Source organism: Phyllobates terribilis, unplaced genomic scaffold (genome assembly GCF_046119375.1).
Source record: "Phyllobates terribilis strain yellow unplaced genomic scaffold, ASM4611937v1 Scaffold_4__5_contigs__length_816908805, whole genome shotgun sequence".
Classification (NCBI taxonomy): Eukaryota; Metazoa; Chordata; class Amphibia; order Anura; family Dendrobatidae; genus Phyllobates; species Phyllobates terribilis.
The window spans coordinates 685,189,725-685,206,890 of NW_027362764.1; the positions used below are offsets into that span (position 1 = coordinate 685,189,725).

Sequence of the window (17,166 nt, forward strand, 5' to 3'; positions counted from 1 at the left end):
CCTATCTTCCCCTACAACCTCTCCGTCACCATGCGTCAGACTCTCCTGCCTGTTTTATGATTTCAGGGCCCTAGCAGGAATCACCCCCCTCCCCAATTCCTTCCTTGCACTGAGGTTAGCTCTTTGTCAGCCATCTGGCTTGGTTACACAAGCTTCTTTGCAGAGAAACATGTTACTTCTGCTGGCCCTCGCTAGGCGGCTGGCATCCAAATCCTTCCCTGGGCACCTGCTGAAAGCCTGGCCCCTTCACGACCCCGGGTGCTTTTAACTCCATCATTTCCACACGGCGAGCTGTGGAGTCAATAAGCACTCCTAGCCGTGGCAAGGAGCTCGGTGTCAGGCCTGCGTGAAGGGCGGCGGGGTAGCGTACTTAGCTACCAACTGGCTCAGAGGCCTTGGGGCTTCCATTATCTAAGTTACTTAAGGTCGGTGTCCGGCAAGGCGCCGTTCCATGCTAGCCGAGCTGGGCAGTAAGGCAAAACTTCATCAAAATGGTCTGCAACACCTGCTGTTCCCAGGAGGTCTCCCATCCAAGTATTGTCTGAGCCCAGCCCTGCTTTGCTTCCGAGATCAGATAATATCGTGCGTATCCAAGGTGGTATGGCCAGTAGATCCTGCTTGATCCATCGCCCGGCCAGCTTTTCTCAGGATCGCTTGGTGGCGAGCAATCTGACAGAAAGAGCAAGCTGGATCCGTAACTTGGGGGCGGAGCGAGACGTCCAGGGGTGAATGAAGGAAGAGGGTGAGATGGTTGCCAGTGACTTTGAGCTGCTCTTCAGGGGGGAGGGTCGTGTTGCCTGCAAAGGTCTTCTGCTTGGGGTTACCAGTGGTTGCCTCCAGCCACGCGGGAGATGCTGGTCCTAGTATTAAAAGTAAAGAAGCAACAATGCTGGAGGCCCACGGTGATCAGAAGGATGCTGGTATTTTGCAGAGATGAAATAGCGCAAGAGAGAAAGCAAATGAAAAAAAGAAAAGAGAATGAATGTGTGCACTTGTGAAAGGGAATGGAAAAAAGGCATAGAAGAGAGTGCCCCCTGCTGGTGGAAAGAAGGAAAAAGCAAAAGCTTACAGCACCTGGTATTCCCAGGTGGTCTCCTATCCAAGTACTAACCAGGCCCGACCCTGCTTAGCTTCCGAAATCAGCCGTGTTCAGGATGGTGTGGCCGTAGACAGAGACAAGCCTCTCACTTGCTGCTTTTCTACTTTGACGTTTGGCTGCCGGCTGCCCTTTCCAGTGCTCAGCAAGACCAGGTCCTTTTGTGCTTTCCCTTCTCTTCAATTTTTTTGCTGGCTTCCTTAAAAGGTCTTGTAGACAGAAGGCCCCACTCAGAGCCGCTGAGCTCACTGATCGGCTGCAGCGCTGTCGACGGAACGTCAGCTTCACGGCCAATGCCACAGGCCGGGAGCAGAGGCGAGACTCACCGGTAGACCCGGGTAGGGTGAGTAGAGCGCGGTTACTTGCTTTCTAATAGCCTGCAGCCGGGGATTAACTTTTAATGAAAGGGAACAATCCCTTTGACTGTCTGCAGCGCGCCACACCTAGGAAGTGCACTCTCACACACAAGCCAGCATGCACACGTGCTCGCACGTGACAACACCCCCTATCTGCCTCTACAACCTCTCCGTCACCATGCGTCAGACTCTCCTGCCTGTTTTATGATTTCAGGGCCCTAGCAGGAATCACCCCCCCCTCCCCAATTCTTTCCGCACCTTCCTTGCCTTCCTTGCACTGAGGTTAGCTCTTTGTCAGCCGTCTGGCTTGGTTACACAAGCTTCTTTGCAGAGAAACATGTTACTTCTGCTGGCCCTCGCAAGGCGGCCGGCATCCAAAACCTTCCCTGGGCACCTGCTGAAAGCCTGGCCCCTTCACGGCCCCGGGTGCTTTTAACGCCATCATTTCCACACGGCGAGCTGCGGAGTCAATAAGCACTCCTAGCCGTGGCAAGGAGCTCGGTGTCAGGCCTGAATGAAGGCGGCGGGGTAGCGTACTTAGCTGCCAACTGGCTCAGAGGCCTTGGGGCTTCCATCATGTAAGTTAATTAATGTCGGTGTCCGGCAAGGCGCCGTTCCATGCTAGCCGAGCTGGGCAGTAGGGCAAAACGTCATCAAAATGGTCTACAGCACCCGGTGTTCCCAGGAGGTCTCCCATCCAAGTACTGTCTGAGGCCAGCCCTGCTTAGCTTCCAAGATCAGACAAGATCAGGCGTATCCAAGGTGGTATGGCCAGTAGACGCTGCTCGATCCATCGCCCGGCCAGCCTTTCTCAGGATCGCTTGGTGGCGAGCAATCTGGCCGTGATGGGGCGGGCTCCGAAGGGTCCATGCAAAGGCTGTGCCGTCCCTACAGGTGTGGTTTTTTAGCAGTGATTCACCCGCCGCATCAGGTGTCTTCAAAAATGGCTCGGCTCAGGGTCTCCTGCAGGCTAAACCCTTCATCGCGGTAATGTGACAGAAAGAGCAAGCTCGACGCATAACTTGGGGACGGAGCGAGATGTCCAGGGGTGAATGAAGGAAGAGGGTGAGATGGTTGCCAGTGACTTTGAGCTGCTCTTCAGGGGGGAGGGTCATGTTGCCTGCAAAGGTCTTCTGCTTGGGGTCACCGGTGGTTGCCTCCAGCCACGCGGGAGACGCTGGTCCTGGTGAAAAGGAGCCTAGTATTAAAAGTAAATAAGCAACAATGCTGGAGGCCCACGGTGATCAGAAGGATGCTGGTATTTTGCAGAGATGAAATAGCGCAAGAGAGAAAGCAAATGAAAAAAAGAAAAGAGAATGAATGTGTGCACTTGTGAAAGGGAATGGAAAAAAGGCATAGAAGAGAGTGCCCCCTGCTGGTGGAAGGAAGGAAAAAGCAAAAGCCTACAGCACCTGGCATTCCCAGGCGGTCTCTGTTAAATGGTTAATTATGAAAATTCATTTGGAATGTTAATCGATAATCATTTTTCTGAGTTCTATGCCTCAGCCATTGTGTCTAGTTGACATGCGCTATTTGTGTGTGTATTTTTGGTTCACTACCATATGTAGAACAGGTGTCCATACGACTGGCTATAAAAGCCCATGGTACAGAAAGGGGGGGCTCTCTTGCTCTGCCAACCCCACAAGACACAGAATCTTCATGCTGAGAAGCAGATGACACGTAGGCCTGGACACATGCTGGACAAAGACATGATTTACCAGCCAGGATCCAAGGAAAGATGGGTGAATCTCAACAATTAAGCTAATTATGGACAAATGGACAATTACTTTATAACTAATTATTGTATGTACCTGCTGCAATCTGATTCTTTTTAATGGACAATCTGTCACGCTGTCTCTGTATACTGGAGGTAGGGGGCCTAAGCTGACCCTAAGCTGGGGCCCAGACTAATCCCTCAACCTGGAAGTACTGTTAAAGGTACAGAGGTCCAGGCCGCCAGCGTAACCCCTACCTCCTGAGGATCCCTGCACCTAAGTAATCTAGTCCTGAGAAGGACCCCGATCACAACAAAAGGGGACAAGTAATAATATGCCCACACACAGTACTTAGACGAACGAGACAGTACAAGGGAAAAACCAAAACCACCTTGCATACAAAAACTACACAACTACAACAGAGGGAACACCAACGGGAAAGGAGATAAATGATAAAGCGAGGAAGGGAAAAAACACTCCAAATACACTTATCTCAGAAACTCCAAATACCACGATCCGCTCTATTAGTCTGCATGAAATGCTTTCACCGACACTTCCCAAACAGACCAGAAGGCATTTGAAGGAGTCTCACTACAGCAGCATTGATTGCAGCTGGGCGAGGCTGGACCTCGTCTAGCACAGAGAGAGAGAGAATTAACTCCCTCACTGCCGAAAACACAAAGCACCAAAAAGTCAGCTGCGAGAAGTCAGGCTGTGTAATCGTGACGATCTTCGTGGCGACACACGCGTGACTGTACCCCCCCTTCTACGAGGGGCCTCCGGACCCTCAGGGCCAGGTTTATCCGGGTGAGTCATGTGGAAGGCCCGAACTAATCGGTCTGCGTTAATATCCGACGCAGGAACCCACATCCTCTCCTCAGGACCATACCCTTTCCAATGAACCAGGTACTGAAGGGACCGGCGATTAAAGCGTGAATCGATGACCCTCGATACCTGGAACTCCAAGTTACCATTGACCACCACTGGAGGGGGAGGTAAAGGTGAAGGTACCACCGGCGCCACATACCTCTTAAGCAACGATCTGTGGAACACATTGTGAATTTTAAACATAGGGGGGAGGTCAAGACGGAATGCCACCGGATTAATAATAGAACTGATTCTGTACGGCCCGATGAACCTGGGACCCAGTTTCCAGGAGGGAACCTTAAGTTTAATATTCCTGGTAGACAACCATACCCGATCGTTCACACTTAGGTCCGGACCAGACACTCTCCTCCTATCAGCCATACGTTTGTATCGGTTCCCCATAGTATTCAGATTCTTCAGCACCCCTCTCCATACTGAAGCGAGTGATGAGGAAAATCGTTCCTCCTCAGGAACCCCCACGAAGAGCCCCCCCTACTGAAAGTACAAAACTGGGGGTGAAAACCATATGCCCCAAAAAACGGGGACTTACCAGTGGACTCGCTCCGCCTATTATTAAGAGCAAACTCTGCCAGAGGTAAGAAAGAAGCCCAGTCCTCCTGGTTCTCTGACACAAAACACCGGAGATATGTCTCCAAGCTCTGGTTCATACGTTCCGTCTGACCATTGGTCTGAGGATGAAAAGCCGATGAGAATGACAAATGCATCCCCCGCCGTGCACAAAACGCCTTCCAGAACTTGGACACAAACTGAGACCCCCGATCAGACACCACCTTGGAGGGTACCCCGTGAAGCCTCACAATCTCCCCAATGAACACCTGCGCAAGAGTTTTAGCATTAGGGAGAGCCGGAAGAGCGATAAAATGTGCCATCTTGCTGAACCTGTCCACTACAACGAGTATGACCGTTTTACCCGAAGACGGAGGGAGGTCTGTAATAAAGTCCATAGACAGATGAGTCCAAGGACGCTCCGGGATCTTCAAAGGTAAGAGGGCCCCAGACGGACGGGTATGTGAGGTCTTAGAGCGCGCACAAACCCCACAGGACGCGACAAAAGTTACCACCTCCTTATGTAAGTTAGGCCACCAAAACCGACGCGAGAGGAGATCCACAGTTGCTTTACTCCCCGGGTGTCCTGCCAAAACTGAGTTATGGTGTGCCTCGATCACCTTTTGTCGCAACTGATCTGGAACAAACAGTCTCCCCGGAGGTCCAACAGGGGCGTCCCCCTGAGCCTCCAATACCTCCTCCTCCAGCTCAGAGCATAATGCCGAAACCACCACCCCCTCCTGAAGGATAGGAATCGGGTCGTCCGTATTCCCGGCCCCAGGGAAACTACGAGATAAGGCATCCGCCTTTACATTTTTTGACCCAGGACGATATGTAACGACAAAATTAAACCTGGTAAAAAGCAATGACCACCTAGCTTGTCTGGGATTCAGACGTTTCGCGGACTCCAGATATAGCAGGTTCTTGTGATCGGTGATGACGGTGACCGGATGGACTGCCCCCTCCAAAAAATGGCGCCACTCCTCAAAAGCTAACTTAATGGCCAAGAGTTCCCTATTGCCGACATCGTAATTCCTCTCAGCGGACGACAATTTTTTAGAGAAAAAGGCGCACGGATGCCACTTACCAGGGGACGAAACCTGTGACAATACTGCTCCCACCCCTACCTCGGAAGCGTCTACCTCTACAATGAATGGCTGTGACGCATCAGGTTGAATGAGTATGGGTGCCGAGGCAAAACATTTTTTCAAGGAGGAGAATGCTTGACAAGCCTTGTCAGACCACCTAGAAAAATACGTCCCCTTTTTAGTCATGTCTGTGAGAGGCTTAACCATGGACGAGAAATTACGAATGAACTTCCGGTAATAATTAGCAAACCCCAGGAAACGTTGTAGTGCCTTAAGATTCTCTGGTCGATCCCACTCAAGAACTGCCCGCACTTTCCCAGGGTCCATACGAAAACCGGACGCTGAAACCAGGAAGCCTAAAAACTGGAGTTCCTGTACGGCGAACACACACTTTTCCCATTTGGCATACAGTTTATTATCCCGCAAGATCTGTAACACCTGCCTAACGTGCTCCTGATGAGACACCAGATCCGGCGAGTAAATTAAGATATCATCCAGATATATGACAACAAACTGTCCCACCAGGCGGCGAAAAATGTCATTAACAAAGTGTTGGAACACCGCCGGGGCATTAGTCAGACCGAATGGCATGACAAGGTTCTCATAATGCCCCTCCGGAGTGTTAAACGCCGTCTTCCACTCATCCCCCTCCTTCATCCTAATCAGATTGTACGCCCCCCTGAGATCCAACTTAGAGAACCATTTGGCGCCCACGATCTGATTAAAGAGATCGGGAATAAGTGGGAGCGGATACGGATCTCGGACCGTAATCTGATTAAGTTCACGGAAATCCAGGCAAGGGCGTAGGCCTCCATCTTTCTTCTTAACAAAGAAGAACCCCGCAGCCACCGGTGAAGATGAAGGTCTAATATGCCCCTTAGCCAGACTTTCTGAAATATAATCCTTCATGGCCTGCCTCTCAGGACCAGAAAGGTTATACAACCTAGCTTTAGGTAACTTGGCTTCAGGGAGCAGTTTTACAGAACAGTCATACTCGCGATGAGCAGGTAGTTCCTGACACCCTTTCTCCGAGAATACATCCTCAAAGTCCGCCAGAAATGGAGGTAAGACCCAAGGAGTAACCGCACCGATGACCGTGTTCATGCAGTTTTTATTACAGAATTTACTCCATTGGCTTATCTCTCTGGTTTGCCAATTAATAACCGGGTTATGCTTAGTTAACCAAGGAAGGCCCAACACTATAGGAGTGGGAAGACCCTCCAACACGTAGCAAGACAACAGTTCTTTATGTATCGCCCCCACTTGAAGTTTTACGTCATGCACAGCTTGCAAAAAACTTCCCTGACCGAGAGGCCTGGCATCGATCGAGAATATGGGGATGGGTTTAGCCAACTCACTCAATCGCATACCTTGAACCCGGGCAAACCGAGCATCAACCAGATTAGCCCCGGCCCCACTATCCAGAAGAACAGATATCCTCTCAGTTCTCGTACCCACCACCACCTCCGCCGGTACGAGAAACTGAGATGAACCTAGGGACGAAATACCTACTCCCAGATTGCCGTCCACCACACAACCTGGGATCAACAGTTTTCCGACGACTCTTCACTCTGCAAGGGACGGGATGGACACCCCCCAATAAAATGTCCCTTTCTCCCGCAGAAGAAACACCTTCCTGTCTTATGGCGCACCACCGGTCCCCTCCCCCGAAATGATGCCCCTCCTAATTGCATAGGCTCCTCTGGACTGACCAGGGGAACCACCATATGAGGGGACCTTGTAGGAGGTGGAGTCATCACAGGGGGTAGAGTTATCCCGCACCTCTCCGGAAGCCGTCTGTCAACGCGAATAGCAAGGGCCATAGCGGCTTCCAGTGACGCGGGAGAGTCATACTGTGCCAACACATCCTGTAATTTGTCGGATAAACCTTGACAAAACTGGCTCCTAAGAGCCGGGTGATTCCACTGGGTGTCCGTGGCCCACCTAAGGAACTCCGAACAGAATTCCTCCGCTGGACGATCTCCCTGCTGGATCCTACGTAACTTAGACTCAGCAAGGGAGATCCGATCTGGGTCATCATATACGAGTCCCAGAGCAGCGAAAAACCTATCCACTGACTGGAGAGCCGGGGAGCCCGGGGGAAGAGAGAACGCCCAAGATTGTGGGTCCCCTTGTAGGAGCGAGATGACAATTCCCACCCTTTGTTCTTCACTCCCCGATGACCGAGGCCGCAGCCGAAAGTACAACTTGCATGCCTCCCGGAAAACAAAAAACTTGTCCCGCCCCCCCAGTGAACCTGTCAGGGAGAGCTACTTTAGGTTCTGGTCCGGCTTGCTCCTGAGGATGCAAAACCTTGGACCTAACGTCCGCCAGCTCCATGGACAAACTCTGCAACTGCCGAGCTAGACCGGCTACTGGATCCATGGTAGCTGGAGAAAAACTAAGTGGATCGGTGAAAATGTCACGCTGTCTCTGTATACTGGAGGTAGGGGGCCTAAGCTGACCCTAAGCTGGGGCCCAGACTAATCCCTCAACCTGGAGGTACTGTTAAAGGTACAGAGGTCCAGGCCGCCAGCGTAACCCCTACCTCCTGAGGATCCCTGCACCTAAGTAATCTAGTCCTGAGAAGGACCCCGATCACAACAAAAGGGGACAAGTAATAATATGCCCACACACAGTACTTAGACGAACGAGACAGTACAAGGGAAAAACCAAAACCACCTTGCATACAAAAACTACACAACTACAACAGAGGGAACACCAACGGGAAAGGAGATAAATGATAAAGCGAGGAAGGGCAAAAACACTCCAAATACACTTATCTCAGAAACTCCAAATACCACGATCCGCTCTATTAGTCTGCATGAAATGCTTTCACCGACACTTCCCAAACAGACCAGAAGGCATTTGAAGGAGTCTCACTACAGCAGCATTGATTGCAGCTGGGCGAGGCTGGACCTCGTCTAGCACAGAGAGAGAGAGAATTAACTCCCTCACTGCCGAAAACACAAAGCACCAAAAAGTCAGCTGCGAGAAGACAGGCTGTGTAATCGTGACGATCTTCGTGGCGACACACGCGTGACACAATCCAAGAATAAATAGATACATTTTTTTATAAGAATATCGTGATATTGATACTTTGAGAAGTCCTCAGTAGAAAAAAATAATACAGGAAGAGTATTATTTTACAATGGTGAGCCAGCCAGTCCTGTTTTTTTGTTTTTTAAATTAAGTAAGTGAATTTCTTCCGTGAACAAGGGAGGAGTCCTGACGAGCTGAACAGCTGTTGTTCACGTGTCAGTAAATTCACTAGTTTGTCACGAGAAGCAGAAAGGACCTACAGACTGAGGAAAGACAGGAAGCAGAGGTACTAACAAGGAACAGAATCACACAGGAAAAGAATCAGACGAACTGAAGACAGGACGTGCTGATAAAGAGAAGCCAAGGAATCTTAAGGTAAGCAAAATATGGATATAATTTCTTCTTTTGCTAAACAAAGTAATATTAATTTCAAAGTTAATGTAGGAGATGACATAGAAGTTTTGTGGCTAAGTTTATACAAAAAATGTGAATTGCAGAATTTACAGTTAACTTCTAAATTGGTAAATAGAGACAAACAGAAATTGAGAAATATTCTACATTTGGTAGATTTTTTTCATAGTCTTGTGTTAGAGATTTCTAAGCAGGAAAATAGTGTAGAAGTGTCAGACGGTGATACTGATTCTGACTGTAATGTGGAAAATTAACAAGAAGTAAAACACGTGTCTGTAACTGAAGGTGACCTTGGGTCTGACCAAGAGACGGACATACAGAAACCTGACATGGGAGGAGACATGACTGACATGCGAGAAACCGACATACTAGGTGATGTGGGAGGAGACGTGAGTGACGTAGGAGGAACGGACGTACAAGAGCCACTAAAAATATCAGAGAATTCTGGAATTACCCAGGCTCAACTCCAAATTAAAATGAGGAAAAATTTGCTGAAATTATACAAAATCATGCCAAAATATGATGTCAAAATCCATGCCTGTAGAAATTCAGAGACATTTGAGAGCTTCTCTGATAAGTTTGATTTATCCAATGAGGAGAGGAATCAATTATTTAAAATATGGATTCCTGTGACATTGTCCAGACGTTTACATTTAATGCCCTGTGAAAATGACTCTCCTAATGGATGGGAAAATGATTCGGACAGATTAAGATATTTGATTTATTGTGTCACAAAGGATTTTCCCAACATAGAAGATCTGCAGAAACTAAGGATTGGTAGGAAGGAATGTACATATACATTCATGTCAATATTTGAGCGGTTGTACAAAGCTCTCATCAAAAATGGAAAAGTACAACATATGATAACAACTTTTGTACAAAAATTCAAATTCCTAAATTCAGTTTCCCAAGTTATGGCATCACAAAAAAATTCATTATTTGAATGTGCGCAGATGCTGGATTTTGTTAGAAAACATGAGAATCGTGAAAAGAAAATAAATCAAGCTAAATTTATAAAACCAGGAAAGGTAAAATCTTACCAAAAGCCAATATCAAACTCTCCTAGACTGAGTCATCCCCATAGTGAACTCTATCAAATACGCAGAAGATTTCATATATGTTATAAGCCATATTAGCCAGTGCAAAGATCCATCTCTCCACAGAATGAGTTAATTCTCAGTCAGAACTGTGATTCTCTAAAAAGGAAAATGGCTGAAACTGATGGACAGAGACAGGTGAGACGACCAACTCACAGTGACGTCATGGAATGTGGACAGAAGAACAGGCAGTTCTCTGAGGTTTTGAAGGATAGAAAAATGTCTTTCCTAAATAGGGCGTTCCTGGAGATATTTGAGAGAGACAGAAGATTTGGTTTAGGGAGTGGCTAAGGAAAAACTGCAATTATAATGTTGTATCAAAATGTAATACAATGTCTCAATATTTATTTATAATCTTATACAGTAAAATTGTAGTTACATAGTTTCTAATAGTTCATATATATATATATATATATTTATATATATATATATATATATACACTTGTCTAAGTAGAGATTGCGTATAATTGTATTTATATATACGTTTATAAAATATATATATATTAATTAATAAATTAGAACTTCATATATATAAATTTAAGTAGCAATATTTTGAATTACATTAGAACCAACCAATATATGTATAAGATATTTAAATAATTCTGTTTCTGTATGAATTTGATATTTAATTTTATTTTCTTATATTTCCTTAGAGTTTTCATTCCAAAGCAGGATTTGATCAAAGAACTCTAAAATGGATTTATTTCTTTATTCACACAGGAAGTGAAAAAATTGCATGACTTTATGTGTATAACATTTTAAAATAATAACAATATATCTAGTTGAACTATAATATATATGTAATACTTATTAATTCTTTTGTGTTGCTAATATTTTCTGTGCATGAAGTGTTCGTTCAAATTAAAGTAGCTTTACAGCATGACGTGTGACAGCTGCGGCCTTTGAACTTTGAGCTAATAGTATAGGATCCCATTCATTCTATTTTCAACTGATGTAACTTAAGACCGGGCAGCCAGTGAAAAAAGAATCTAAGACAAGAGTTTTTTCAAGTGTCTGAAATTCCAGTGACTTACTCTCATATTATATAATATGTACTTGGGGAACATTCAAAGAAATATAAAGATATTCAATTGATATGGCAATGCGCATTAATAAATTGGGATACAACAATTTTGAGTTAAATATATATATATATATATAAAACTTCATATGTGGAATGTTTGAGTTGAACAGATCTGTGAATGTCAGAGTGAAGTTGACAGATGAGTAAATCAGCAGCTGCTAAGTGTGATTGATGTGACAGAGGCCTCGTATGTTTGTATGTTTGAAAAAAAAAAATGTTTCTTTATGTGAAGGTACAAAAATATATTTAATTCTGAGGAAATTATAATACATAATTAGGTATTATCTACATATATATTTCTATATTTCTTTAATAATTATTATTTCTTGATTTAACTAATAGTGGATAAGGGCAACCACACATCAAAATGGTTTACAAAGCAAATTTATATTTAGAATAATTTTCCACATGATAATATTCTTGAATAACTATAATATTAGTTTTAATGGTTACCTAAATAGGTACACACCTCTCTTTAGTCAAATCTATGCTACTCATCGATATGAAATTTATGCACAATATTTCTAGAAGAATAATTATTTTTAATTTGGTTCTGATATATACATAAATTTTATAAAATAATATTTTTGGTATTAAGGGGGAAAATGTGTTTTTGATCCTGATTACATAATCACTTTTGAGCAATACTTATTTTCCACACATTTTAATAAAGAAGAAATAATAATAAGGTACTATGGTATAATTAAGAAGGGTATTACATGCAAAGTTGCATAATTTAATATTTTTTGGTGGTACAAGGTTATGACAAATATGAAATCATCCAGATAATGGAGATATAAGGGTATTTTTTTTATGGAGAATATAATTACTTGCATTTGTCATTAAAATTTAAAGGCCTTATTTTTATTTTTATTCTTATTTTTACTCTTAATTTTATTTTTCATTTTTAAAATTTTATTCTTACTTTATACTTCTTATTTTTCTATTTTTTCATTTTTTAATTCTCATTTGATTTTATTTGAGTTCAATATCTCAATTGAGAAAACATTAATATTTAATAAAGTAATGTCTAACACAAGAGTATTGCTTCATTAAATATATATTGCTAAGGAAAAAAATGTTTACATTTTCTGAGTAAACACAACAATTCATTCATTCATTTATTCATTCATTCATTCATTCATTCATACATTCATATATTTATTCATTTTGGTTCAGGAGTATACATTCTTTGATATTATTGGTTTAATAAAGATATAAAAACTTGTTTTTTCAAAATACACTGACACCTATGGGTTGGAAAAGGTAATTACACCTATGACATAAAAATGTTCTATCATATGGAGAACTTGATTGATAATGAATTATTATCTATTATTGTTTATTATTCCAAACATAATTTATTTTAATATTTTGATAATAATTAGATGGATATTATTGATTGCTATGGTACGCTGTGATATTATAGGTTAGGAAAAACTGCCAGATTTGGTATCAGATTAGGGAATGAAGACTTCAATCAAGACATCGCAATTATGAATTCTATCTTAATAAAGACTTTTAATTTTTATAAATCAAAGAGATTCTCAAAAGTTACAAGAAGAAGCAACTGATATCCGGACGTCTCAGAAGGTATCAGGTGTGAATGCTGAGTGTTATAATAGACTGTGTCCATTACATACAATACAATTCACACCACTGATCACCAGGACGGCAGAGGACGATGATCCTATATGTACTGTGTTGTGTTCAAGTTTCATCACGTTCCAGTGGTTTCTTATCATCACCTGCAACGCTTCAATGAAAGCTGGTGAACAGGTAATACCTGGCATATGTGTCCTGTATATAAAGGACTGAGTACTGGTTATGGTGCTATATAAAGCAGGAAAGTGTCAAGTTAACCCTTGCTTTACTGACCAAAAATGTCACATCTGTTCCAAAAGTGACACGAGACCAGTGCGGACACACGGAAGATTCCAAAGATGATCCAACGTAAGTCCAGGTGACACTGCACAGATATTAAAGCTACATTTCATCCATGGACTTTGTTTTCTTATCAACTGACACACATGATCTTTCTAATAAAGAGTACAGTTTATGGACTGAACAATAATGAACACAATTATGGACTGTACAATATCTACATGCTGTAATTTATTTCAAAGGAGTTTTCATCTAAAGACTGTGTTATAAAAGAACCAAGAAGAAGACGAGACGACGACCCGATGAAATCAGATGATGACGATTGAACCCGCGATTGCTTCAATTTAGATATAGGGAAGTATAATTATACATATTAAATGAATATTAGTCACGGCTTACCATAACATGAATTCACATCATTATATAACAATAATCCGATATTGATACTATTATTACTATTATTATTATTATGGAAATTTAATGATATTGCCAAGTAAGAAGGAAAGAAAAAATGATTGATGAATGTATCTTCTTTTGAGAAATTTCAGTTAAAGTCCTTTTATTCTCAAAAAAGGGGGAAATGTTAAATGGTTAATTATGGAAATTCATTTGGAATGTTAATCGATAATCATTTTTCTGAGTTCTATGCCTCAGCCATCGTGTCTAGTTGACATGCGCTATTTGTGTGTGTATTTTTGGTTCACTACCATATGTAGAACAGGTGTCCATAAGACTGGCTATAAAAGCCCATGGTACAGAAAGGGGGGGCTCTCTTGCTCTGCCCACCCCACAAGACACAGAATCTTCATGCTGAGAAGCAGATGACATGTAGGCCTGGACACATGCTGGACAAAGACATGATTTACCAGCCAGGATCCAAGGAAAGATGGGTGAATCTCAACAATTAAGCTAATTATGGACAAATGGACAATTACTTTATAACTAATTATTGTATGTACCTGCTGCAATCTGATTCTTTTTAATGGACAATCCAAGAATAAATAGATACATTTTTTTATAAGAATATCGTGATATTGATACTTTGAGAAGTCCTCAGTAGAAAAAAAATAATACAGGATGAGTATTATTTTACAGTCTCCCATCAAAGTACTAACCAGGCCCGACCCTGCTTAGCTTCCGAGATCAGATGAGATCGGGCGTATTCAAGGTGGTATGGCCAGTAGACGCTGCCCGATGCATCGCCCGGCCAGCCTTTCTCAGGATAGCTTGATGGCGAGCAATCTGGCCGTGACGGGGCGGGCTCCGAAGGGTCCATGCAAAGTCTGTGCCGTCCCTACAGGTGTGGTTTGTTTAGCAGTGATTCACCCGCCGCATCAGGTGTCTTCAAAAATGTCTCGGCGCAGGGTCTCCTGCAGGCTAAACCCTTCATCGCGGTAATGTGACAGAAAGAGCAAGCTGGACCCGTAACTTGGGGGCGGAGCGAGACGTCCAGGGCTGAATGAAGGAAGAGGGTGAGATGATTGCCAGTGATTTTGAGCTGCTCTTCAGGGGGGAGGGTGTGTTGCCTGCAAAAGTCTTCTGCTTGGGTTTACCGGTTGTTGCCTCCAGCCACCCGGGAGACGCTGGTCCTGGTGAAAAGGAGCCTAGTATTAAAAGTAAATAAGCAACAATGCTGGAGGCCCACGGTGATCAGAAGGATGCTGGTATTTTGCAGAGATGAAATAGAGCAAGAGAGAAAGCAAATGAAAAAAAGAAAAGAGAATGAATGTGTGCACTTGTGAAAGGGAATGGAAAAAAGACATAGAAGAGAGTGCCCCCTGCTGGTGGAAGGAAGGAAAAAGCAATAGCCTACAGCACCTGGTATTCCCAGGCAGTCTCCCATCCAAGTACTAAACAGGCCCAACCCAGGTTAGCTTCTGAGACCAGACAAGATTGAGCATGTTCAGGGTAGTGTGGCCATAGGCAGAGACAAGCCTCTCACTTCCTGCTTTTCTACTTAGAAGTCTGGCTGCCGGCTGCCCTTTCCAGTGCTCAGCAAGACCAGGTCCTTTTGTGCTTTCCCTTCTCTTCAATTTTTTTGCTGGCTTCCTTAAAAGGTCTTGTAGACACAATGCCCCACTCAGAGCCGCTGAGCTCACTGATCGGCTGCAGCGCTGTCGACGGAACGTCAGCTTCACGGCCAATGCCACAGGCCGGAAGCAGAGGCGAGACTCACCGGTAGACCCGGGTAGGGTGAGTAGAGCGCGGTTAGTTGCTTTCTAATCGCCTGCAGCCGGCGATTAACTTTTAATGAAAGGGAACAATCCCTTTGACGGTCTGCAGCGCGCCACACCTAGGAAACGCACTCTCACACACAAGCCAGCATGCACACGTGCTCGCACATGACAACACCCCCTATCTGCCCCTACAACCTCTCCGTCACCATGCGTCAGACTCTCCTGCCTGTTTTATGATTTCAGGGCCCTAGCAGGAATCACCCCCCCCCAATTCCTTCCTTGCCTTCATAGAATCATAGAATCATAGAATGGTAGAGTTGGAAGGGACCTACTGGGTCATCTGGTCCAACCCCCTGCTCAAAGCAGGATTCACTAGATCATCTCAGACAGATGTCTGTCCAGCCTCTGTTTGAAGACGTCCATTGAAGGGGAACTCACCACCTCTCGTGGCAGCCTGTTCCACTCATTAATCACCCTAACTGTCAAAAAGTTTTTTCTAATATCTAATCTGTGTCTCCTCCCATTTAGTTTCATCCCATTGCTTCTAGTCTTTCCTTGTGCAAATGAGAATAAAGATGATCCTTCTACAATGTGACAGCCCTTGACATATTTGTAGACAGCTATTAAGTCTCCTCTCAGTCTTCTTTTTTGCAAGCTTAACATTCCCAAATCCTGCAACCGTTCCTCATAGGACATGGTTTGCAGACCAGTCACCATTCTGGTCGCTCTTCTCTGAACTTGCTCCAGTTTGTCTATGTCTTTTTTAAAATGTGGTGCCCAAAACTGTACACAGTATTCCAGATGAGGTCTGACCAAAGAGGAGTAAAGACCGATAATGACTTCACGTGATCTAGACTGTATGCTTCTGTTAATACATCCCAGAATTGCATTTGCCTTTTTTGCTGCCTCATCACACTGTTGACTCATGTTCAGTCTATGATCTATTAGTATACCTAAGTCTTTTTCACATGTACTGTTGCTTAGCTCTATTCCTCCCATTCTGTATATGCTTTTTTCATTTTTATTGCCCAGATGTAGTACTTTGCATTTTTCCCTGTTAAAAACCATTCTGTTGGTTGCTGCCCACTGCTCCAGTTTATTTAGGTCTTTTTGAATCCTCTCTCTCTCTTCTCTAGTATTAGCTATCCCTCCTAGCTTTGTGTCATCAGCAAATTTAATCAGTTTACCCTCAATTCCTTCATCTAAATCATTGATAAAGATGTTGAACAATACAGGTCCCTAGACGGAGCCCTGTGGTACCCCACTTGAGAAATTCATCCAGCTGGATGTGAAGCCATTTACAACCACCCTTTGAGTCCGATCACTAAGCCAGTTATGAATCCACCTAACAGTTGCCTGGTCCATTGCATACTTGGTCATTTTTTCAATAAGGATGGTGTGAGATACTTTGTCAAATGCTTTGCTGAAGTCAAGATATACTATATCTACAGCATTTCCCTGATCCACCCAGTCAGTGATTCTGTCATAGAAGGAAATTAAGTTAGTCTGACATGACTAGTTAGTTACAAACCCATGCTGACTCTGGTTAATCACTTCATTCTTATCCATGTACTTACATACATGTTGTTTAATAATTTGTTCAAAGATCTTTCCTGGTATAGAAGTCAGACTCACCGGCCTATAGTTCCCTGGGTCCACCTTCTTCCCCTTTTTGAAGATAGGAACAACATTTGCTCTTCTCCAGTCTTCAGGGACTTCTCCTGTTCTCCAAGAATTTTCAAAGATTATGGAGAGTGGTTCTAAAATTTCTTCTACGATCTC

The 17,166-nt window shown here is 43.9% G+C and overlaps 3 pseudogenes; all 3 read right to left on the bottom strand.

The window, feature by feature from the left end:
- Positions 1 to 1,062: 1,062 nt before the first annotated feature.
- Positions 1,063 to 1,171, bottom strand: LOC141270202 (5S ribosomal RNA; annotated as a pseudogene).
- Positions 1,172 to 2,112: 941 nt separating this feature from the next.
- LOC141269323 (5S ribosomal RNA) lies at positions 2,113 to 2,232 on the bottom strand (annotated as a pseudogene).
- Positions 2,233 to 15,013: 12,781 nt separating this feature from the next.
- Positions 15,014 to 15,132, bottom strand: LOC141270153 (5S ribosomal RNA; annotated as a pseudogene).
- Between the last annotated feature and the right edge of the window lie 2,034 nt (positions 15,133 to 17,166).